The sequence below is a fragment of the Thermobia domestica genome, chromosome 3 (genome assembly GCF_964235325.1).
Source record: "Thermobia domestica chromosome 3, izTheDome1.hap1.1, whole genome shotgun sequence".
In the NCBI taxonomy this organism is placed as follows: Eukaryota; Metazoa; Arthropoda; class Insecta; order Zygentoma; family Lepismatidae; genus Thermobia; species Thermobia domestica.
In genome coordinates this window covers 207,900,895-207,927,508 of record NC_137456.1, presented here as the reverse complement: position 1 = coordinate 207,927,508, position 26,614 = coordinate 207,900,895, and the positions used below count along the sequence as shown (strand labels likewise).

At 35.5% G+C, this 26,614-nt stretch overlaps 1 protein-coding gene across 5 annotated transcripts in view; it reads left to right on the top strand.

The window, feature by feature from the left end:
• The window catches only part of LOC145680943 (uncharacterized), a 154,722-nt gene that overhangs the window by 17,820 nt on the left and 110,288 nt on the right, over positions 1-26,614 (top strand). The window contains exons 1-2 of one of the 5 annotated variants that reach the window (XM_081752150.1): positions 1,700-1,717; positions 14,622-14,750. The exons of 3 other annotated variants lie outside the window; for them this stretch is intronic. The gene's annotated coding sequence lies outside the window, so the exon portion shown is untranslated. Of the gene's footprint in view, positions 1-1,699; positions 1,718-14,621; positions 14,751-26,614 lie in introns of those variants that run through there. One more of the 5 variants, XM_081752149.1, reaches the window with a different exon arrangement.

Below are 26,614 nucleotides of genomic sequence, written 5' to 3'. Positions count from 1 at the left end.
TAAAATTTAAAGGTCAACATATCATAATCACTACGCTAAAACTGAGGTATTAAATTACAAATTTAGTATGTAGATATCATTCAATAAAATTAAAGTTAAATCCAAGCTGATGTTGGAAGCTGCGTAGGCAGTTGATAAATTTTGCCAATTTCTATCAATATGTTTAAGCAACCTTGGCTTCTTTATAAAACAACAGGCATTCATTCAAGTAGAAACATATAATTTGGTTTAATTTCGTATGTTTAGGCTTAAAATCCGTATGAAATAGCAACGTTATCACGGAGAATACTTTCCCTTAAAGAGACACCTCAAATCGCTACTTGTTTTACACTTGAAAGATGGGTTGCGGTTCGACCGAGAATTGAACACGGGACCCCTTGATTAAAAGGTGAAAAGTAGATAAACGTAATGCGGATGGCTTAATATGTGGAAACGTCACCATGAAGTGCACACGATTTAAACATTTTTTTTTTTTTTTTGGTTTAAACCAGCCAACCCTGATAATAGGTCACATAGAGTTGGCAATATATTCTTGAGTGCATGTTATATTGCCTTTTATTTATTTTTGTTTCAAGCAAAAAAATCCAAGGTGTGTGGTATTGTATCATACATGTATTATTTATACTTACTTTATAAGTTTTGTGTAAGTAACAATGACATATTGAACATAACAAATATGTAAATGACAAGTAAAGGAGTGTGTTGGACAGATATGGGAATAAGGAGGCCGTTATGTATGATAGAACTTGCCCCATATATTCCCATTTATATTCAAGAATTTATGTCAGGGAAAACAAGAATTTGTGTCAGGGAAATCGAGCTTCACTTTTTTTGTGGGAACCCTGATCATCCACTAAGCCTGTGGCGGTGGACATCAGAAGATTTCACAAAGTTTTAAAAGGATATTCAAGCACCACCAGGTCATAATCTTCTGATGATCCTTATAATCCCTTGCTTTCCGAGGTTTTCTCAGTTTCATTTGTTGTCCAGAGGCTGTAGTGAAAACACTACTGATGTTTTCGACAGCGTCTATAACAAGTATTAATGCAGGCATTGCACGCACCTATCACATTTCGAGATTTTCTGTCAATCTTCTCCGTGTGTTAATCTGCCTGCAATCTTCATTGTGTGCATTAAAGCTTGCACTCGTCATTTCCGCCTATATTCGCGAACAAAATTTTGTAGTATTTGTTCTAATTGTGAAATAACTATGATTCACAAATTTGTCAAATTTCTTATGAGTCATGATTATTATTAGTTTCGGTGTTTACTTCAAGTAAGTGTGGGAGGTCTTCGTATAATTGAAGTAGCTCGCAGGATGCATGAAAGCTATACACATACGTAGGCATTGTAGCAAGTAGGAAATAAGTATTTCTAACATTTACATCAATATGATACAATATCACTACAATATTGAATGATAACGCGCCACTTAAGTAATCCAGTCTATTATTATTATTATTATTATTATTATTATTATTATTGTTATTGTTATTGTTTAATTGATTGAACTGACACTTCTTTCATGTGTTCTATTCTCTATATTGCTGACTACAGGGTTGATGCTTTTTTTTTTTTTTTTTTTTTTTTTTTTTTTTTTTTAAAGAAAAGAGTCAGAGTTTAAAAGATGTTGATACGCGAATGCAATATAACAAGTGCTTGTTATTTTAGAATTTGGACCCTAGTGGTAATGAAGGTCTGTGCCTAGAAGAGCAAGGTGAGAATCACTTATTTATCTAACAAACTTCTATATTTACCCTGCATGACCATTTACCTATTGATAGTATACATTGTTGAAGCGAGCGATCCTCCCTTTTCTCTTTCACTAATTACACACTCCGGCAATAGCTCATGTGGTTCGGATTCCACGTTAAGCTGTAGGTCCACGTCTCGTATAGCCTCTCAGCTGAAAAGGACGCTAAACTGAAAATCAAATCAAACCAAGAGAGTAAGTGTATAATCTCCAACCGAACACACACACTAGTTTCGGGAAGACCTCATTATTGACCTTCCGAGCATTTGAGACGATTGGAAATCTCAGAAAAGTTTTCGCCATATTCGACCAAAATCGACTTTTTTGCGAATATTATAATAGAACATTTTTTAAAAATCATGCAAGGGGAAGGAGAATAATCTATGTCACATTAGGGGTCTAAATTCACCACGGATTCTTGACTGATTTTAATGGACTGTTTTGGGGTTACCGAAAAGAGTCAAAAAAGTATACATAATATTGTATCAAAACCACATGAACTTTAGGAAAATTACAGTGCACCCGAAAAAAAGGGTGAAAGGTTATATTCACTACTAACTCCATGCAGAGTTTAGGAAGTCTTAGAGAAAATGTGTGACATATGGACCAAATCGAAGATTGTTTAACGAAAATTATCGTAGAATATATTTTTTAAATCGGGTTGATTGATTTGGAGTTTAGTGTCCTGTCCAGCACCGAAGCTATATGAGAGTGGACCTATAGCTTAACGTGAGATGCGAACCACATGAACTTCTACCGGAAATGAACCCACGCTAAGCATGAAGGTTTTTTTTTTTTTTTTTTTTAAATTTAGGGAGGAGGGAGTATATTTTTCATTCCATTCCCAGAATTTTTCAACCGCAAACTATGAGAATGCTATGCTCTAAGGAAACTACACAATGCGTTTTGTTGTAATCACATATTTTTTATTCTTTATATTGAAAAATTGTCTTGTATGTATATGTTCAACTTACAACATGGGGTTACTATTGATTAATTAAGAGGTCGTGGTAACTCAGTGGCAGATTCTTCACCTGTGGTGCTTAGAGTCCTGGTTTGGTCCCAGCTCACTACAAGTAAGCTTTATGGTGAACAAATGCCGTATGTGTTGGTTTTCCTCAGGATTTTCCCGTTTCCTTCCATTTTCTTCATTTCATTCATTCTTATCATCACTATCTTTAGCCTACACGGCATGGCCGTGAAACGTAAAACTGGAATATTACATTTGATGAATTACAACCGCAAGTAGTAAGGTTGAGGGAAGGCACGTACCAGGCTTCATTAAAATTGGCTGTTTTGAAATGAAATAAAATCTTTCAGTTTTACGTCCCACGCTTATGCCGGTTAGACTAAAGGAGACGGTGATGGTAAGAAATGAATGAAATGGTGGAATGAAGAAAGTGGGGGGAAACGGGAAAACCCCGAGCGAACCCACGTGCGCGGTGTTTGTCCACCACAAAGTCCACACGGCGCGAGGTGGGATCGAACCAGGAACCCCAAGCACCGGAGGTGAACGCTCTACCACTGAGCCACCGAGGCCCCCAAAGTCGGCTAAGTTTTACGATAATTTTCATTTCATTTTATTTATCCTCCATTCTGTACAAACTTGGAAATAATTTTCCGATAGTACATGGGATTCGTCATGGTTAATTGATGCAGTACATATATTACACACATTTGTTAAACATAATTCATACTTTTATACATTACAGTAATTTGAAATATCATTATACTAATACTACAGCATACCTTATACATAAATGAACCTATCTTGTTACTTTGCTACTACTATTTACATTGTGACTATCTAATTGATTATATTCATCTATTGTATAGAAGCAATGTGACAGTAGGTATTCTTTTAATTTTCTTTTAAATGTAACATTAGACTTGATTACCTTTAATTTGTTTGGTAACTTATTGTATAGCATAATACCAGCATATTTCACTCCCTTTTCGTACATTGCTGTTCTATGGTTTGGTGGATGAAAATTAGTCTTTTTTCTTGTGTTGTATCCATGCACGTCACCGTTTGTTGTGTACTCATTTATATTGGACCTTACAAATTCTATTAAGCAATATATATACAAACATGGTAAAGGTAGTATAGCTAGTTCTTTAAAATATTTCCTACAGGACTCTCGGGGTCCTAAACCAGCTAGGATTCGTACAACTCTTTTTTGAAGAACAAAAATATCTCTACTTTTTACAGTATTTCCCCAAAATATTAATCCATATCTTAATATAGATTCGAATGAGCAGTAATATAATATTTTTGCTGTATTTCGGTTTATAGTATTTTTGATGGTTTGGACGGCAAAACACATTTTTCTTAACCTATTCGCAATTTTTTCTATATGATAATCCCATTTTAAATTTGCTGATATATGTACACCTAGAAATTTTACAGAACTAACTTGTTTTATTTCGTTTTCTCCTATTTTACATATATATAGAATTATAGAATAGAATTATATAGAATTATATAGATATAGAATTATCATACATATAGAACAGACGAATGGACAGACACGCAAATGCCTATCGAGTCGAATGGTAGATGCTTCGCTACGCTCGCTTAATAATTAACATCTAAAACCAAACAACAATGAAGAAGGAAGTGGAAAGAAATTGACCAGTGCTTTTATTTAACGATGCCATCCCAGCATTCGCCTGATGAACCTGAGGATACTCTTTGTCAGGATAGGTGGCCACCGGATTCGAATCCGACTGTTCCGATCGCATTATTTTAAGTCCACTTAATTTACACTGTTCGAAAATTATCGCCTTGAGCCTTATTATAGGTAACATTTCATCATTTGCTTGGCACTGAAGATAATTCATGGTCCTAATTGTCTTGTCTTGGGATTTTCAATAAAATCACTTTGAAGCGAAGGTAGCATAATTGCTGTTCCAAGACATAAATCAAGTATCTATACAATACTGAGATGACTTTGTCTGTTTCACATGACCTTAGGAAAAAAAAAGAAAGAAACTTCGCAATGAAATATAGTATCTTCAATAAATTATTAAAAATTAGATCACGTTATTCGAGAATAAGTTTTACAAAACAAACTGACAGACACACGTGTTATAGCTGTCATGAATGTTATTTGCTCTCTTACGTTCAATTTCTTTCTCAAATTGGAAACGGAAATTATCCTACTACGGAACGTAATTTCTGATATTGATATAATAATATGTATTAATGTGTTTATCTTTAAAATATATTAATAGATATTTCATAAAAATGTGCACTTTTATATTTCAAAGATCAGAAATGCAGTTTAATAAATTACACATTTAGTCTGAAATTTAATAAGAAATAAATATTAATACATAGTGACAATCTATGTTAATTCATAAATTACTTTAAAAATCTATATTCTTTTTTAGTGTAAATAGAAGTACAAGAATTAAAATCTTGTATGCAAGTAAAACAAATGTATCAAAGGATGATAATCACCAAAATGAATTTAACTCTCTGTTCGATGGAAAAAGAAAAAGTAGTTTGAAGCAAAGGAACCTGGTTTAAACCATTTAAAAAATCCTTTTTTTAAAAGAAATTTTCTTTCCGTCCCTACTTGAAATACATGAACGCAATAAATTCTGACATTAAAATTAACAACCACTCACCTTTTGTTATATGCCCCGGGAATCCTAACCGTATGATCACTTTTTGGTAGGGTTTCGATAACCAATTCTGTTGCCATCCACTGCTAAACTAATTCAAAGACGTATATTTCACAGGTCTGTTACATATTATTTACCTTTGTCCACTCCAAAGAAAACACTGATATCAACAGTCACTTTTTAATTGTTAGTGATCATCTATACACACTAACTCAAAACTTAGAGAATATGATTTTGACGTTCTCTGACTTTATCAGTAGGACATCACCTGGTTACATCAGACTTCTTGACAAATCTTCGTAGTTTATCCGTTACCGATGGAAACATCGTAGAATGTTGAAGTGATTTAACGTCTTTTCAGTGTTACACGGCTGCTAAAGTGAGAACAATTTACTCAGTTGTTTAATATGTATCTTATAGCGTTCATAAGTAAATATTAGAGGTAATAATTATATGTGTAAACTAACTGAAAGAGCTGGTCCGTTCATCGCACGGATAGGATAAAATTTATGCAATATATCATATTTGAAGCTGAAGAAATGAGTGAAGTAAATGAATAAAGAAGAGCATCGCCTTCGGCGTTGCCCCTGTCAATATCAGTGAAATATATAAGCAATATGAGTGTAACAAATACATAAAAAACAGCAACACCTTGGATGTTGACCTGTCAGTTCCTGAACGAGCTGTCATGTCCCTCCTTATCTAAATTTAGATTCAAATGCCATCAGGACTGTCACCTATCAGTTTAGCGATCTCGAAACCTATGAATTCGACATTAATATCGGTCTTTTTGAACATGTTATTTCTCACACACCCCATGGCGGTGCGGGATAAAGTTCGACTTCGACAGCATCGGATGTACTACTATTCATCTCAGACGCACTGAAAACTATGAATTTAACAATACTATCAGTTATTTAGGACATGTCATTTTTCATGGCCCCATTAACCCTCTATGATGGGGGTTAAAGTTGGAGGACTTCAATGGCATCTGGAGTGTTACTATTCATCTCAGCGACCCCTAAAACAACGAATTTGGCATTAATATCAGTCATTTTAGACATGGTGATTTTCACACCCTCCCAACTCCCTATGACTATAAGTGTTAAAGTTGAACTTCAACGACATCGAGAGTGTTACTATTCATCTCAGCAACCCGAAAACTATGGATTCGACACTAATATAAGTAATTTTCGAGTATTTCCACGTTTCATCCCTTCCCACCACTTAGGGGTATCTTACCGCCAAAGCATTTTTTCCAGCTTGTAAGTCAAATGTGTATGTTAACTTACTTTTAGAAGTGAAGTTACATACCAAGTTTTATCTTCCTAACACGAAAAATTCGAGAGATATTTATAAATTTTAAACCCATCTTCCCATTTAAAGCTCTCTCTTCTTGATTAAAATACGAATCAAAAATTCTATATGGCCTGTAGTCTCTTTCGAACTATGGTCTCTTCAATAAAACCACTTTGAAGTATGCCAAGTAGATTTGTATACCGGACAAACCTACCCACCCATAAACAAACATTCATATTTATATATAAGATTAAGCAAGCTTAGATAGAACCCTTCACATTTACCATTTAAAATAAAAATCTTACACGAATTATTTACGTGTTCTCTTTGAATGGACTGAGTTAAGTAACATGTAATATTCTAGGTGAAAGCTACTTCTTAAGATAGTGTTTGGTAGTCGATGGCAATAGAATTGGTAGCCGAAGAGATGTCAGAAAAATAATCATCCGATTAGGATGACCAGGGTTTAAAAAAAAATTAGTGGTCGTTAATCGTAATAGAAATATGTCAGTTAAGTTGAGTTAATTTTGAGTTTAACGTCCCTTTCAGCAGCAAGGCTATATGGGACGGAATCTACTGATTAACGTGGAATCCGAACAACATGAGCTCCCGCCGGGAATCGAACCCGCGTTTCCAATGCCAAAGGCGCGTACGCTAACCGCTTAGCCACGAAGGAACTCGAAAAATAAGATAATATATAGAAAAATACGAATACGAAAGGAAAGTGTCAGTGAAAAAAAAATGTTTATTGGATTGAATAATTGGCGCACGTTAATGCTCGGTATTGTAGTGTTATTGTATCGTATTGGTGTAAATATCTTTCATGGATCTATTCACAAAATATCTTAAAAATCATTCATCTACATTTGTCTTCGTCAGAAAGATAATGGAACGCAATATGAAATGTTGAGAGGAAGAAAACTTGGTTGAAACTGAAATACCTCCTTCCTCTTCCTTGTAAAGCTGTTTGAGTCAACTAGAATTATATATAATCACTAGAGATAGCAAAAAACATGAAGGAAGGGAGTATTTGTACAATAAGTTTCTTGGTGACATGCAAAGAAACATGATGAATACAGTAAACGTGTGAGAACACAGCAAGAGTCCGGATATATTACTATTAACAAAATAACTCACACTTATAGCTTCATTAATAATCATTACAAATACAATGAAGCATCAAAATTTGCGTGGACACACACTTATTATCAGAGAGAATCGACGATTGACGAACAACATAATGATTAAGCGTGACACGTGTCTAAACCCGAAGATGGCGGATATTATTGTAAGAAGAGTGATTTTGACTACTTCCTGTAGCATACAACCGGTGAATAAATATTTGTAAAAATATTTGTCGAGTTTTTTAATGCTCACTATTTTAACATACGATCTTTTTCTTCGGACTTACTGTAGTTCACATATCAATTTCAGTTTCTTTCTATTATATTATAGTTAGATAGTGCTTTGTTGCTTTCTTTTCTGTTCAAACAACAAGAAACAGAAAATAATTAGGAAGCACAACATTCCGAACAATCATTTTCTATCATTATTTTGTAGACCATGTGGCCCCATACTTAATTCATGCAAGTGAATGAACTATTTGTATTATTTGTATCAAAAAGCCCCATATGCCCCATTTTGTCCACACCTAGTGGTTTAAAAGAAGCATGTAATAATGATAAAAGTCCTTATAACTCTCTTCCTTCTACCTCCTCGAGATGGAATTTTTGAAAACTCCATTTTCAGTCTTTAGGGGGGCGCGGTGGCTCAGTGATAGAGCGTTCACCTCCGGTGCTTGGGGTCCCTGGTTCGATCTCAGCTCGTGCCGTGTGGACTTACAAACACCGTGCTCGCGGGTTTTCTCGGGGTTCTCCCGTTTCCTCGCACTTTCTTCATTCCACCATTTCATTCATTTCTCATCGTCACCGTCTCCTTTAGCCTAACCGGCATAACTGTGGGACGTAAAACTTAAAGATTTCATTTCATTTTCCATTTTCAGTCCAGAGTTGATAAAACTCAACGGTTTTGGAGATTTGAAGAGAGAAAAGCCTTGATAGTCCAGTACATTTAGACAAAACATGGTTCAATCCCGGAATTTTATAACAACAATCTGAAGATTAGAATGTTCTAAACGGCACTCTCAAAATTAAAAAAAAAAAAAAAAAAAAAAAAAAAAAATCCCACTTGGAGAAACCGAGATGTAACGTCAATATGACCACTGAAAATAACTTATCCTTTAAGTTTTAAAATGTCTTATGTTCTCGACATTTCAAGATAGAAACTTTGTTCCTGCTTCGTTTCATAGAGGATATCTTGAAAATTATTACTTATAATGACCACTTCTCATGTACTATCTCTGTCTTCAAATATGACGTCTTAAACTGAAAGGAATGCGCATTTTCAATTCGTGTTTTAGGATTTAGCAGTACATAAAACTAATTTACACCCCGAAGTAAGGTTATTTGTCGTATCAAGAGATTTCCAATGAGCTCAAAACCATTATAGTATCTCAAAAATTAATGGAGCTAATCAATTTTTATATAATGCTATCAACGATGGACTGCATTTAAAAACGAGCACATGAAATCACTTATGACTATAAATAATTGTAAACAAGATTTGTATTGCGAGTAACAAGTACAATATCCTCTATTTAATGATTCAGTTAAATTGACTAATCTATATTGCGTTTTCTTACGAAATCTTTCGTTTTTAAAATTTGATAATCAAATAATAAACGTAATTGTTGGTTCAGTTTTTTTTCTTTTTTTCCCCCCTTTTTTTTTAAGAGACTTGTCATGCAAAATACCATCTGAACTGCTATAATGCTTTATGTTGTTTAAGTTACATTGAGTTTTATTTTGTATTGCGTATTATCTCACTAAGACCACAAACAATACTTATTAGTTAAAAATTATAATTAAAGAACATGATATTAAACTACTCATGTCACTGTGCATAGTTCAGTCTGCCTCACATCTTCGCTCTCATCTAAAATGTGTAAACAATTTTCACAAGTATGACCAATACAACAACCACACATCTCCGAACAGTTTAGGCCACTTATTTGGCACTCGCAATTTCGTTGAATATCGGACTTGCAATCACAAGAAATGATGTGCAAGATTGTTTTAGGTGCGTTGTCATTATCGTTTGTAACGTACATCAGCGTCCATCCGTAATCCATTGTTGATAAATTTACGGCTTTCTTCTATAGAACCAAGAGAAAAGCTTGCTAGAAACATTGCTTTGCTGGCGCTGATGTTGGTGAAATTGAAGTCAAGTGTTGACTAACGAACTGCCTTGCCACAGTTTTCACATATTGACAGTGTTTCAGTTCTTCTAGGTTATAATTAATATAGAGACCATGTAAATCAAGAAGATGGCTCTGGAATGCTCCAAGAAAATACATTTACACAGTCTCGGACTGGGAGATATAGGGTCCCGTCAGGAACCTCACTTGGAGGGCCCCATGTGGCACGTAGGAGCCTCACAAAGTATACTAAGTTTCATCTTTTCAATTTTTTTATTGTTTTATTCTGCTTATTGTGATGACACACTATTTCCAATGGGGTTTGATAAAATGCTAACTGAAACATTATCAATATAACCTGAAATTAGAGTTAATACTCATAGATCGAGTATTACGAATAGTTATAACGCACAGATTAAGTGGTTACTTCACGAATATTCTTTCAGTGGACGGGCAAAAGCCTTCAATTATACGTATGGTGAAACATTTTAAGATTTTGTCTTATGTTTCCAAATGTATATGTGTATCAATTTTATTTATTGTCTACATGTCTCTAGGAAACGAAAAGCTGTTATAAACACACGGCACGCATATAAGAAATATTATTGAATCGTATTATGGCACTGCTGGTAGACTCAAGGGAAACACAAGAAGCTAACCACTCTCTAAGTTAACAGCGCAACAGCCCTTCTAAGGAAAATTCACAGAGCTCTTCTAACACTTTTTCAACATCGATAATACTAGAGACATCATATTCCATGCTAATTAACATAAACGCTTCCAATATGTCTTGAGACAGAAGAGGGCGCAATTTGTTTTAATTAATTTCAGTTTTGAGAATACTTGTTCGCAGCACACTTGTGTACATGGTAATGTTAAGGTATAATTATAGACGACATAGAGTGCATTTAATAACTCGTCTGTTGTATAAAGTCACAAAGAATAACTAGTGCACAGAACAGTGCCACATGCTCTATTAGTTTTCCAACTTTTTTGCTCTTCAGTTTCTTCGGAGTCTTCATCATTGAAATCTCCTTCGATGTATCCCTGTTTAATAGTTTATCTACTTTTTTTGAAGGTTACTACACCAATAAATAAAGCTTTGCACATGTTTGCGAATTGTGCAAGTTCTTTCGATAGTTGAGCCTTACCGAGGTTTAACTTTGTTGCAAGTGCTGCATATGCATTCTTTGGAAGCCATTCTTTTATTTCGTTGAAACATTTAGGATCTACCAACCGCAGATCCTTAAATATTTCAGAAATAAGTTCAAACCTTTCTTCCACACTGTTTACTGCTATGGGGAGGGGGGGACTTCTTCATGAAGCTGTCAGCTTCATTTACGCATAGTAATGGGGCTCCAGGGTGGGAACCTGTTGTTTCTTTATGGTGTTGTGCCAATAGGACTTTACAACTCGTCAAACAACTAGCAGAAGGCTCCAGCAGAACTTGATAAAAGTCAGTCTCATTTCGGCATTCATAGGGCCCCCAATATATATTTAAACAATATGATGCTGGGACCTCATTCTTCATGTTGTTGAAATATATTCTTATTAAGTCAAAAACAAAGGATCACAAACAGGATTTATAATACTGTTCGTTTCATTCCAATAATGGGATCTCAAGACCACATTCAATGCTAGGGGTCATCAAACTCTGGGAACGGAACAAACTACAACGAATAACTATGCTCTACAAACTAAGTTCTATAAATCTTAGTTTGTGAAAACAGTTGTCAAAACTAAACCTTGGATACAATTGATGGTTTAAGATCGCCCATCGCTGATTCTTTGTCTTCGCCTTTCGTGCACTGCATTTCTTGTGCTTGGATGTGAGTAACCATCGGAAACTACATTAACTCAGTGTGCTTAATGTTTCCTGATATATTTCACATACTAGAGCAGGGTTTGCTTAAGTGGCCCAGCCCAATAACCAAATTGTATCAGCTTGATTTCTTTGTATCAAGATTTAGACTTTTGTTGTATGAAATAAATTAGATACATCCATATATACTTCGTATAACCTTTGAGAAAAACACTAAATCTATTTCAAACACATCATGAAATTCTGAATATACTCAATGAATGAAAATAGTTTTCACCTTAGTTTGAGATTATTAATTCGCTCTAATGAAGAGATGCTAATGTTAACCATTTAGAAGTGTTGAGCTCATAGTTACCAGTTGGATTTGAGACAGATATGTTGTGTAATGTTTCGTGCATCGTATTTTGAACATCCAGTAGACACTGAAGTGTGCTTATATTTTCCAGTGATAATGCACTTCGAAGTACATTTTGAGTACGTGTTTGTCAGTCCATGAATAAGATCTGCATCTACTTCCACTTCATTTAGAAACAGATTAGCAAGCAAAACATGCGCTAGAAAATGTGAACGGTAGCTCGAGCGTACGCAGATACAATCATTATATAGACTACCATGTTCTTTGTATAAATGGCCTCCCATAGCTCTTCCAAACCTTGTTACATATTTTACTTACTTCAGTTTTTGCTTGACTTCATCTGTTCTTAAATAACATATACTCTTTTAACAGGGTGTCTACTGGTCATGAAAGTCATGAAAATCATGAAAAAGTCATATATTTTGCTTAGTGGTCATGAAAGTCATGAAAAAGTCCTTTATTTACCCAACTGGTCATGAAAATCTGAAATCTCAGAGTATATTTTTAAACTTCATACTTTTATACCTCATACTGCATGTACTGAAACAGTTGTATCAGGTCAGTAATTGTGAGAATTTCCCCCACCAGTTAGTGCTGGCTAACTGGTACTTTACTGTCTTCCTAGCTGCTCCCCATTTCATCTTCTAGTCTCTGTAATATAGTAACAACTTTTTACTGTCCAACTTTGTGATCTGCTATTTCTTTACTTCTAAGAAATGTAAATTGTGTATTTTTGGGCCTTTAGGCTTATGCAAATAATATTATTCGTTTGAGTTTGCAGATTTTAAATTTGATTATCTATTTTTTTAAAACGAATTTCTTTTATAATTTGTTTTGTCTTTGGGCAGTTCTCTGAATGCTTAATTTCAGACAAATTTCTGCTAGATGGATAATTATACTCAGAATTAAAACTTCAAATACAGTATAGAGTGATTCACTGGTAAGAGCAGGCCCGTATTTAGGTAAGTGCTATTCTGTGCTCGAGCACAAGGCGGCAGAATTTTAGATTCTTTCTTTAAGATTCACAATAAGTGATATTTAAGACTAGCAACCCGCATAGTTCCGATGCACCACTGATGATAGGGGTTTATTATTACTAATGGTAAATTTTTATCGCCATGGTCATGAAAATTTGAACAAAAAGGTCATGAAAAGTCATGAAAAAGTCATGAATTTACTTTCTGGTATTCCAGTAGACACCCTGTTTAATTACATTAGCCGCCACCACTTGTTAATAATGATTTAAACTGTTTCTCTATCAACTGAACAAACAGTACGTCGTTACGATAAATTGTAGTACGCATTCACTGCTAGCTTTACCTAAAATTAACATGCTCTGTTCGTTTTAGAGATGCAACAGTGGTTTTAGGGTAGTTAGAAAGATCTTTTAAAGACGAGTAACGATTACTTTAGGACTTTATCCTGTATATGAATTCGTGTCGAAGTTATTACTTTTAATTCTTAAAACTCAAATTGAGAATACAATTCACTTTACTTTAAAGCACCATATTTGAAGACGGCGATAATGCATGACAAGTATTCGTTGTAAATAATTATTTCTAATGTATTTTCTGTGAAATGAAGCAGAAACGAAGTTTCTATCGAGAAATGGCGAGAAAAATACAACATTTTAAAACCAGAGATCAGTTCTTTAGGCGATCATTCTGACGCCACACTTTCCCCAAGCGGGATAATCTGAAACTTCCTTTTTTATCTTTTTATTCAGCTTCGTTTAGAATATTTCAAGTTAAAACCTAAATGATCCAGATTATTAATTCTTTCATTCTCTCTTCGAAATCGAATTTTCCAAAACCTTGTCTTACATGTACAAACCGAATCACTTCTTTTAAAATTTTGTTTGTAGACCCAATGGTTTTGGAGTTTTAGTGAAAGTGAGTCAAGAGACTCATATTCATAGACTCTTTATTTCTGTAGTTGCTAACGAAACCCAAGGAACACATAACAACTTATGTCATATAGGCCAGTCAATAAAGGACGGTTTGGGGCCGAATAAGGAAAAAAAATGGTGGAAAGCTGGAACAAATGTTATTTTCTTCATAAGAGGGTCCGTAATAACATACTAATTTTGCATCCCTCTACCACCCCGGATTTGGCTGTACAAACATTTCGAACCAGAAGTGGACAAGGCCTGTTAAGCATAACACTTTTAGATCTAGGCAAAATCAATCCAATTTCAACTAACTTCTCAGTTTCAATAAGGGAGCGGAAATGGTTATATGACAAATGGAAAGGAGTGGCTAGTCTTCCAGGTTGGAATGGGTACATGGAGAAAATGCACTACAAATTATGACTCTCAACTTCTGTTCGTCCTATTCTTACATTTTTAACGGTCATGCCATGCATCCGTGAGTATTTTATGCCCTGTATCACGGAAGCAAACTATAAGGCTTTCTGTATTCGTTTGTTGATATAATAATATCTTCTGAGTATTTTTCTTTCAGTTTGGTTCTTATTGTTTTTTTTTTCTTTCTTTTTTTTTCAGTTGGCAGTGCAGCATCATAATATTGAAAAATTTCACTGAATGAAAATTGGCAATCTTCCTTATTAGCTTCAAGGTAGTTGAAAACATGAGCCATAGCATCTGAAACAACATTATCTTTCGGACGACCAGGTATCATTCCAGAACAAATATTGTAGAACTCTTTTCATGCATGAGAAATGGTATCTGACTTCAGCAACAACTAAATCATGAACATTGTCAATCCTAATACGAACTTCATTGCCCCAGTCGTCATTTCTTCTGTCGGATGCTTCCATAATAGAATCTTTAACTTGAATGGTTTCGACGTGCTCACTCGTTCTTTTTAACTCTATCCCTTTAAAACTTCATCTGATGTACAAAACGGGCAAACGTCTTGAAAATTAAAGCTTAGTACTTCTGACCTAAGGGTTATCGGCGTAGGTGATGAAGTACGTCGTGATACCAACGTTTTGCTACTTCTTGCTTTTCTGTAAACTTTTCTATACTTTTGATGAACCATAACACTTTTAAGTCTCTTAAGTTGGCATTCCTTTCCATCTTTCATTTCAATACTGCAGTCTACTTTCAGTCCCTTTTCTTTTACTATACACCATCACTGAGAAGTCTCTCACAGATGAAATATTTTTCACTTGGCGACATCTAGAACATAAATGTTCCAATAGACCTGATTAATTACTCTTAGTAACAGCTGCAATGAATGAAAGATATATTAATTTATATTTTATAAAAAAAAATCACTAAAACAAAATAGTATCAGAAACTTTTTGTTAAGGTTCTGCTGCAAAGCGATGCTGAAAAAGAAATAAGTAATTAGCCACGCCTATAGCTTCTAAATGGTGCATCCTAGAGAAAAAATGAAGAAAACATTTCTTGTAGAGAATTTAATGTAGATTATTTTCTGTAATAACATGTTTTGCTCTAAAATGCTTTCCATGCGAGATATTTACAAAAAACTAATTTTTGGCGTCATTTTTCCAAGATGGCGGCCAAATCCGAGGTGGTAGAGGGGTGCAAATTAGTATGTTATTACGGACCCTCTTATGAAGAAAATAAAATTTGTTCCAGCTTTCCACCATTTTTTTCTTATTCGACCCTTTATTGACTAGCCTAATAATATTGACCGGAATGTATTCCTATGGTAATTTTGAAAGCCACAGGAATACTTTCAGATCGATATCGTGGCATAAATGTTTATTTCTCTTTCTTTTTAAATTTTTAGTGTGTCGAAGGAGTGCTTATGAATCACCAATAATAATAATAATAATAATAATAATAATAATAATAATAATAATAATAATAATACATTTTATCGATTTTGAAAATATGTAGTGATATTCACTCAATTTTAAGTACAATGGGCGAAACACAGATTTTATATCTTGGTTTTCCTGGTTTCATCTTTCTTTAATCTTTGTTTTCCTTCATTCTTTATATATTTCCATTCTGTTATCTGACAGTGAGTCAAGTAAACCACCTGTAACCTTCTTCCCTAATTGTTTTCTTCTTTGTTCGTTTTATTTATTTATTTTAGACCTCTAAACTATGATATGCATAAGTGTCAGAAGTCTTATAGAACAGTTATGTCCGTTTGTACATACGTCTGTCGACAGGTATCAGGGCAAAAACGGTAAAAGATATCGAGAAGTAGTTTTTAGCGATCGATTAAGTGTCCCAAGAACAGATTCCATCTTCGTTAACTGCCTATTCGAACCGAAAGTAGTTGAAATAAGCCATTTCCAATTTCAACGTTTTTAGCCATACAACAAAAATGATAATAGATAGCGACAGGCAGTTTCTTGCAACCGACTCTACCGAAGCTAGAAGTAGTTGAAATTTACTACCACTACCAGTTTCAATAATGGTTTTTTATAGTTAAAATATATCGAGAAGTGTTTTTTTTACAATCGATTTAGCATCCCAAGAATAGGTTCCAAATCTTAGGTTTACCTTCTATTTAAACCGGAAGTACTAGAAATTAACCAATTCCAGTTTCAAGGTTGATCTCCATAGAACAGAAACGGTAAGATACAACCAGAAGCGGCTTTTAGCAATCGATTCGGCGTTCTAAGAGAACATACCGCAACATTGTACCGAAACCGAAAGTGGTTAAAATCTACTAGCATTTCCAGTTTCAATATTTATTTCTATGGAGCAAAATCGGTAAGATATATCGACAAGCTTATTATTATTATTATTATTATTATTATTATTATTATTATTATTATTATTATTATTATTATTATTATTATTATTATTATTATTATATTCAAAGTTCCCAAGAAGGAGTTGTCTCGACTTTTATCTACCTGTTAAAACTGGAAGTTGTGAAAATCAACACTAATTACATAGTAGATAAAACGGAAATAGATAGCGATAAGCAGTTTTTTTATGTATTCACTCCACAAGAATATGTTTCTCTGATGTTCCTCTGATGTTATTTCTTTATTGCAACCAGAAGTGATAGACATCAATTAGCACTAACGGTTTCAATATTAATATGTATAGAACAAAACAGAGATCCTCCGTGGCTAAGCTGTTAGCGTCCGCGCCTTTGGCGTGGGAGAATCGGGTTCGATTCCCGGCGGGAGCTCATGTAGTTCGGAATCCACGTTAATCAGTAGATCCCGTCTCACTGCTGAAAGGGGCGTTAAAGTCGGAATCAACTTAACTCTATAGAACAAAACAGTAAAAAATAGCGAGTAATGGCTTTTTGATGTGGATTTAGAGTCTGAATAATAAGTTCTATCTCTGATCTTAATTCCTTTGTTTCAACCAGTAGGGATAGATGTACTACTGCAAGGTTGAATATTAAATTCACATAATTTGAAAGTCTACAGTGGCGGCTTAAGCGGGTAGGTCTAAATCTAAAATTTTGAAAAATATGTAAACGCTGAAAGATGCAATAAAGAGTAAATATATTTTCCACTATTTATATTTGGTCTAGGAATTAATTCGTGCGGTTGGTACGCACACATTGAAGCTGTAGTACAAACACAAAATACATAAATACCTTAAGAAAAATATTGTCCATCGCTAGCCACCACTTTCGCCCATCTGTCAGGCAATGTACGGATTCCGTGGCGAAAGAAGTCCTCATCCTTGGAAGCGATCCAGTCAGAGACCCATGTTTCGATATCTTCTGAAGAAGTAAACCGCTGTCCAATCAAATCGTTGTTCATGCAATCGAACAAGTAGTAGTCCGAAGGAGCAACGTCTGGTGAATACGGCGGGTGGGGTAAAACTTCCCATCCGACATTTTCTAAATAGGTTTTGACCGGTTTTGCGACATGTGGGCGAGCGTTATCATGTTGAACAATAAGTTTATCATGTCTGTTCTCCCATTCTGGTCGTGTTCTGGCCAGAGCTTGCTTCAAACGCATTAATTGTCGTCGATAACGTTCTTCATTCATAGTTTCACCCGGTTGCAGCAGCTCATAGTACACCACACCTTTCATATCCCACCATATGCACAGCATAACCTTTGCACAGTGAATATCTCGTTTTGGTTGTGATGGACCTGGTTCACCTGGTTTCACCCAGGCCTTTTTTCGTTTAGGGTTCTCGTAATGGATCCACTTCTCATCACCCGTAATAATTCGATGCAGAAACCCCTTTCTGCTCTGTCGTTGAAGCAGCAATTCGCAAATGGTTTTTCGTCTTTCAACGTCTCTGTCTTTCAATTCATGTAGAACCCAATGTGACATCTTTTGAATCATTCCCATGGCTTTCAAGCGTTTGGAGACTGTTGTTTGATCAACGCCTAATGCTGCTGCAAGTTGTTCCTGCGTTTGACACGAATCCTGCTCGAGCAATGCTGTCAATTCTTCGTCTTGAAATTTTTTTGGCTGTCCAGCTCGCTCTTGGTCTGCCAAGCCGAAATCACCACTTCTAAACCGTGCAAACCACTTCTGACACGTTCGCTCAGCTAGAGCATGGTCACCATACACTTCCACCAAAATACGATGACTTTCAGTCGCACTTTTCTGCATGTTAAAGTAATGCAGCAGGACACCCCGCAAAAACACTTTATCAGGCACAAATTGCGCCATGTTCACTTAACTACAAACTGGTGTTGTTGACGCTTTAATTCACTGCCCTATACTACGAACGATACGCGATGACAGGGGTTTGCAACACATGTGTGGATACACGGAACTGTGGGACGCTCCGTTCGTTGCGCCATCTCTTGTCCACCCGCACGAATTAATTCCTAAACCAAATATTAAGGGCAGATAATTATTTAACAAATGGCATCAACAACTGCTGTAAAAGTAATTTTCTACTCATCTTCTAATTTAATATATTTTTTTTTTAGTATATACAAAAGTACTAATACATTTAGAGAAACATCAAAATTAACATATTTAAAACAGCAAACAGTAAAAATTAAACATAATTTTGATACTATATAAACCGACAATTGTAGAAACGAAGGATAACACATAATGATTAATAAGTGTTTCAGTCCTCTATATTTAGATTTTGCCATAATCCCAATCACACAATGATAAACAAAAATATCATTTTATACTGTATATGTCTTTGAAGTAGCAATTATTAACATTCAGAAAATGTTTATATTTATTTTAGATAAAAAATTTTCTCCTGTCATTAATAAATCAAATTTGTATATATACCCATAAGCGAGCGAGCGGGCCTACCTAAAATTAAAATCCTAAAACCGCCTCTGGAAGTCTACCGTAATTTCACACTGTAAAACGAAACTCACTTGTTTGAATGATAATAATAATAATGATGATTGAGTAAAAACTACTTATTATTTGCATTCAATCTCACCTAATATCTATGAACTACACATCTTACAGAAACGTTACCACGTAAAATGCAAATTGATATATTCAGATTTAAGTGGTGTTTTTAACAATGTTTGCCATTCATCATTTTTGTAAAGCCAATGAAAGCTTAATCTAACTCTGTTGATCATTAAATGATTAAAAGTTCTCCTATAAAAGATCAGTTAAAGTTAAGATAAATGATATTATATCTTAGGAAGGTTACATGTGCAGAGGTATTCAATATTGAGTCAGTATTGAGACACTTTTTTTTTATCCTCGATGTTTATCAATAATAGTAAACAACTCGGCAGGTTTCTGATTGTATGCAAGAAGCAGGGGGCCATGAAGAAAATAGTCATTAAAAACTTCTTTTGTAGAAAATGTGCAATCTAATTTTCATTAGTTGTAGATTTTGGATCGATATGTCAAAATATGCAAGTAACTATGCCCTAAAAATTGCGAAAATATACAGTACAGAGACGAATATCCAACAATCTTGTTCTGGCTTTTATTGTGGAAGTGTATTATATTGCTAACATAAATTAGCAGCCCGTTGAATGATTATTGTGTGTGTGCTGTAGAAGCAACTCACTCGTATAGCACAGATGCCCACGAGATATCCCATTTTTGCCAGGTCCAGTGAATATCCTATGCTACAGATGTCCAATTGTGTATGGAAAACGGAACTTCCTATCGGACATTTGGGCTCCTTGTAAGAAAATGATAGGACGACTTTTGGATTTCCAAATACAAGTACTGCTCTATGACAGGCACATTACATTGAGATCCAAGGGAAACCCGGTGGATATTTCCATTATGCTTAAAGTTTATACTGTGAACTTGAATGGCCCGGGACAAGTGGGACAGCCAAAGAACGTTTCATGGACATATTGTGTCATGTGGGAACACTTAATACTGTGCCTTTATTTATGTTAACAATTATATTTCGAAATTACTGAACTTTTTTTTTTTTTGGGGGGGGGGATACTCCAGTATTTTCTGGATTTTTTAAAATTTAAAGTAGAGCTCAAATATACAAAAGTAAATAATCTGCAGCCGAAAATTCAGTTTTGATTTTTGAATTGTAGCCCAAGAATCCGCATTCAGCTTAGATGTCACTGAAACTGTAAGTCCAGTTCGGTCTGGTAACTTTATTGAAACATACTTAAAATTATATTAAAACAAAAGTAATGAAGTATTCATGCTTTTGTATAACTAATTTAATTTAAAACAATTACGGTTGTTGAATAATATTTTCAGTTAAGGAAAGGTTTTCGATCCATGGTAATGTAGATTTGTTTTTAATGTTGGGCGTAGAGAAACAGGATCGTCTGGTATTTGATCCATATCTACATGCATCAATTATAGGATTTTCGTATGATCTCCAGGTTTTTCTTTGTATGTATTTCATTAAAGTGAATTGAGAAAAAGGAGAAAATGTAATAATTCTGTAAATTATGCATTTATATGCAGCGACGGTTGAAATATGCACTAACTTTATGACCTACGGAACCCTGAGGTTCAATGCTGCATTCACAAAAGTTCTCCATTGACTTTTGTCGTTAGTCAACTGGATTCAGTTTCCACTTTATATTTCTATGTCTGCGAGATCTATCTTAGTGGTTACACTTGTAAAAATGACTTACAAAATAATGGTTCATCATCTCTAAATATTTTTATTTTCAAGAATGAATCAGGAAGAGTAAATTATTACTTTTCTTAAACAGTCTGTCTCATCCTATCAGTAGGACCCATATAGCGCGGGGTGTGGAGCAAACACTCCATTTGCTCCACCCACAAGACGACCCTCCCTATTCAAGTTACAATCTGTCAGGGTCTATAAAACATTATCCTCAGATGCAACTAATTCAATATTTAGCACCAGCTCTCCCAGAGGATAATCTGTGAAAGATCACCAACGATTTTGATTGGCATCTAGAAACCTAGAAATCAAGTAGGTTCGTTGTTAGTATATTAGATCTTTCTGCCGGGCTTCTAGTCAGTCCTTGAAAAATGCACTACGATTATGCCACTGCGCGAAACTCAGAACATAGGACAACGTACCCACCCACCCACCAACGAGTATGGCGCATAATCAGGTTAAGTAGTATACCAATATCACGACAAATGGCTCTGTTATTTCCTCAAAGTAATACCGCGTGTATTGAGGCTGAAGCTAGTTTTTAAACAGCTTTATGTCTCTCCTGTAAACTTGGTAAAATGTTACTTACGCGGCATTGAATCTCAGATGATAATATATATATATATATAATATTAGGTGTCCCTTACTTTGGGTAATTTCGTGTTGCGATACGCACACCCCTTAAATGTATTCTATGTGACCATAAACATGCATTAGTGAAATAACAGCTCTCTACAAGAACGTTAACCCGTCCCGACTTGACGACAAAGTCATGAAATGGCGTTTCCACATTCTAATATAATTTAGAATTTCCAACCGTGATAACAGAAAAACTAAAAGAGACAGAGAAATGAAACTTTGCACGAATGGCGTTTCCACATTATAATATAATTTAGAATTTCCAACCGTGATAACAGATAAACTAAAACAGACAGAGAAACGAAACGAAGCAACTAGACAAAGGGCGACATCTGCTAGTGTATTGACAAACAGCGCCGGATAAACATTGTTGCCAACCCAAGACAAAGTTGTGTTTTTGTAAAAATGGAATGACCTAAATTGAATATCATCATTGGAAGCAGCAATGAAAATAAAGATAAAAGAGATAGTAAAGGCAGATCAGTATTGCAAACTTTTCGAGAAATAACATGTAATATGTGTTGGCGCACACAGGGAGTGAGGTACTAACGTTTTGTACACTTTAAATCAGATATTGACAAAAATTGTTTGCGTTGACTCTAAGTCTAGAAGCATCCACTGAACAGTGTTGCCATCAACAGAAGGAAGAAATTGAGTTTGGAAGAGATACAATAACTCGGAAAAAGTCACTAGTTCTGTATGCTTTAAAACCTATAATGCAAGGCGGTAGAGCATGAGGAGTAGAACCATGGTTATGTGAGATCGATAACTGACCGAGCTATACGATATCTTGTAAAAGCTGAGACGTAAGGTTTGTGAAAGGTGGCAACGCTGCACAGCGGGTTAGAATCCTAACAACCTCGTTAAAATATGAAAACAGCGTTCAATTTGCATAGGTTTATGTACTCGTGGGCTTTTGAGGACGCTGATAACCATGGTGAAATCAAGAGTAAAAAAGCCGCTGCTGTGCAGCGTTGCTATCTTTTACAAACCTTAGTTCTCTACTTTAACAAGATACCGAATATACCTGTCAGTACGTGAGTTATCAATCTCACATAACCATACTCTTCTGCCTTGCATTATAGGTTTTAAACCATACAGCATTAGTGACCTTTTCCGAGTTATTGTATCTCTTCCAAACTCAATTTCTCCCTTCTGTTGATGGCAACACCGTTCAGTGGATGCTTCTAAACTTAGACTCAACGCAAACAATTCTTGTCAATATTTGATTTAAGGTGTATAAAACCCTGACCCCCTGTGTGCGCCAACACATATTACACGTTATTTCTCGAAAAGTTTGCAACACTGATCTGCCTTTACTGTCTATTTGATCTTTATTTTCATTGCTACTTCCAATGATGATATTTAATTCAGGTCATTCCGTTAAAAAAAACAACTTTGTCTTGGGTTGGCAACACTGTTCATCCGGTGCTGTTTGTCCATACACTAGCAGATGTCGCCCTTTGTCTAGTTGCTTCGTGCAAAGTTTCGTTTCTCTGTCTCTTTTAGTTTCTCTGTTATCACGGTTGGAAATTCTAAATTATATAATGTGGAATTATTTCATGACATTTGTCGTCAAGTCGGGACGGGTTAACGTTCTCGTAGTGAGCTGCTGTTTCACTAATGAATGTTTATGGTCACATAGAATACATTTGGGGAGTGTGCGTATTGCAACACGAAATTACCCAAAATAAGGGACACCCTAATATATATATATATATATACATATATATATATATATATATATATATATATATATATATATATATATATATATATATATATATATATATATATATATACAAGGGTGAATCAAAAAGTAAGGTGAATTGTTGTTTTGCAGAAAAGCGTACAGAGATACGTCGATGAAGCTTTAGTATGTTTGAAGTATGGTATCACACTATTATTCGAAGAAGGAACCGTAGTTGTCTAAACATTTATTCCAACGTGGCACCAAATCATCCATGCCCTGTTCAAAGAAATGTGGTTCCAGATTTCCTAACCAGGTACGTGTAGCCTGTTGTGCCTCTGTCAGTGTCTGGAAACGCTGCCCACGATGTTGCTTCAGCGGGCCGAACAAATGGTAATCCGACGGGGCTAAATCAGGGCTATATGGAGGGTGATCGAGAATTTCCCACTTGAACCGGCGGAGGTGTCTACGGGTCCGTTCGGCTGTATGTGGACGTGCGTTATCATGCAGTAACAATACGCCCTCTCGGAGTGCCCCCCGCCGTTTCTGCCGTGTGGCTGCTTTCAGCCTGTCCAGGGTTTGGCAGTAGGTGTCGGCATTAATGGTCGTACCCTTTTCCAGAAATTCAACATGAATAACACCGAGACGGTCCCAAAAGACAGTAGCCATTGTTTTCTGGGCAGATGCATTTCTTGGCCTGTGGTGACGATGGATATTTCCATGTCATGCTCTGACGTTTGGATTCAGGTGTCCATAGAGGTATCGGAGTTTCATCGCCCGTTATGATGCGATGAAGGAATGAATTTCCTTCGTCGGCATAACGTGTGAGGTGGCTCAGGGAAATGCCCATTCCCTGGTTTTGTGTTCGTTACTCAGAAGCTTGGGTACCCAGCGCGCACACACTTTTGTGAAGCCCAGTTGGTCATGGACGATACCGCTTACGGAACCATAAGAGATATTCAATTCATTGGCAATGTCCTGCAACCGCACTCTTCTGTCTTCATCACGAATCATGGCATCGACGACAGCCACATTCGTGTCGGTGATGGACGTTGATGGTCTGCCACTTCTGCCATCATCTGTGACAGTGCCTACCACTTGCAAATGCGTTACACCACACGTACACTTGTTTCAACGACATAACACTATCTCCGTAGACCTGCACCAATTCTCGATGAATATCACATGGTTTTGTTCCTTTGGCCCAGAAAAAACGAATGACACCGCGCACTTCCTCCTTGGTGTAATGTTCCAGTTGTTGCGCCATCTTTGAGTTGCTCTCAGCACCAGACGGGTGGACATAGAATGTTGTACAAGCCGTCACACTTCTATTACCAGATTACCTGTAATATGGAAAAGAATTAATTAGCTACACACAATACTATGGGTTTGACAGGCAATTTCACCTTACTTTTTGATTTATCCTTGTATATATATATATAAGGTGTTTTAAAACAAAGCCGACAACGTTTGGGACGTGATCCCTCACGTCAAGATAAGACAACAAGTATAGACCAACCTGGGTGCACGAATGCTTCCTTTCGGAGTTATAGGCTGTGGAAACAAAACAAAACAAAACAAAACAAGAAAAAAAAAAAAGAAAGGAGTTTAATGGTCCATAGCTCCGAAACTATGGGACCTACCATAGTCGGATCAGAGTTCACTTAGGAACTAATATGTGGGCTATCCAAAAATACATGTTTCAGAATCCTAAGGTACTCACACAATAATTTTTGGAGAGGGAATTTTTTCACGGTCTTATAATTTGAAGCACTCACAAACTACCTCTATAAAAATTGTTACGGAAGTACCGCAGGATTGTGACACATGTATATTTGGATAGGGCACATAATAATTCCTAAATAAAGTCTTGACTCGACTACGGTAGGTTCCATAGTATTGGTGCTCTGGATCTTTAAAGTTCGTTTTTTTTTTTTTTTTTTCCTTCCTGTTTCCGGCAGCCTATAACTGCGAAAGGAAGCATTTGTGCGCCCAGGTTGGTCTGTACTTTTCGTATTATCTTGGTGCCAGGAATCACCTCCCAAACGTTGTCGGTGTTGTTTTGAGAGATCCTGTATATATATATATATATAGAGACAATAATTTATCGTTCTAAGAATAGGTAGAATATAGTAAGAATATCAAACGCTTTTCAGTATCTCTTATAATTTTTGATCTGTGTAGATCAATACTGAATCCGAAAGTTGTAATGGATTTCTACCGCCTCTGACTTTAGTAGAAAATAAAGGATATAGATGAATTGTATTCTTTGGCGCTTTATCGATTGCAGAAAACCACCTCTCTATACCTATTACCATTTTTTCTCTATACTGATCAACGTAAAAACTTTTTGTTTGTCCGGTTTGAATTGCTTTCGTAAACGAAGTCTATTCCTAGCTTTTGGTCCTCTACATCCTGACGTAATTTGATGGTGATCCATCAAGTATTTCTTGATTTTTTCGTCTCGTAAATAAATCTTAACGAGATTTGTTCCTAATTTTAGTACTTTTGTCTGCAAAATAAGAGTTGTTTCCTATTTCTATTCTCATGAACATTCGAAAAAAGTCTAGAGTGGGGAAAAGTTACTACTGTCAGGGATAGTGTTGTTAAGGCCTGGGAAAAAATCGAAAATTTTGGGTTAAAATAAACAGTTTTTTACCGTTTTTTCCCCGAGCTTGGAAAAAAACAAAAAATTTGGGAAAAATTGAAATTTTCGAATATTTTACTACATTATGGATTTAAAATGAAAACTATTTTATATTTACTAGTTTACAATTAAGATCATTGAGTGCTTATGTTTCTTCTATTAAAATAGGGAAAATTTGTAGCAACAAATATTTGTGTACCACTCTTTTATAGATAGCACTGTAATTGAATGGAGTTATTTCTACAAAAGAAACTAAAATATAATACTAGTTGGATTAATATAGACGCATTTAAATTATCTTAAGCAATCTTATGATGTTCCCGCTTTATGGCAGGAAAGTGTTAAAATAATGGGGCCAGAGTCATTTTAGTTAATACCGGTATGTTAAAATCAAATGTGCAGGGTGTTTCAAAACAACACCGACAACATTTGGGAGGTGATTCCTGACACCACATTTGGGAGGTGATTCCAGACACCAAGATCAAGACCAACCTTGACCAACCTTCAAAGTATAGACCAATCTTGGTGAACAATGCTTCCTTTCGGAGTTATAGGCTGCTGGAAACATAAAAAAAATGA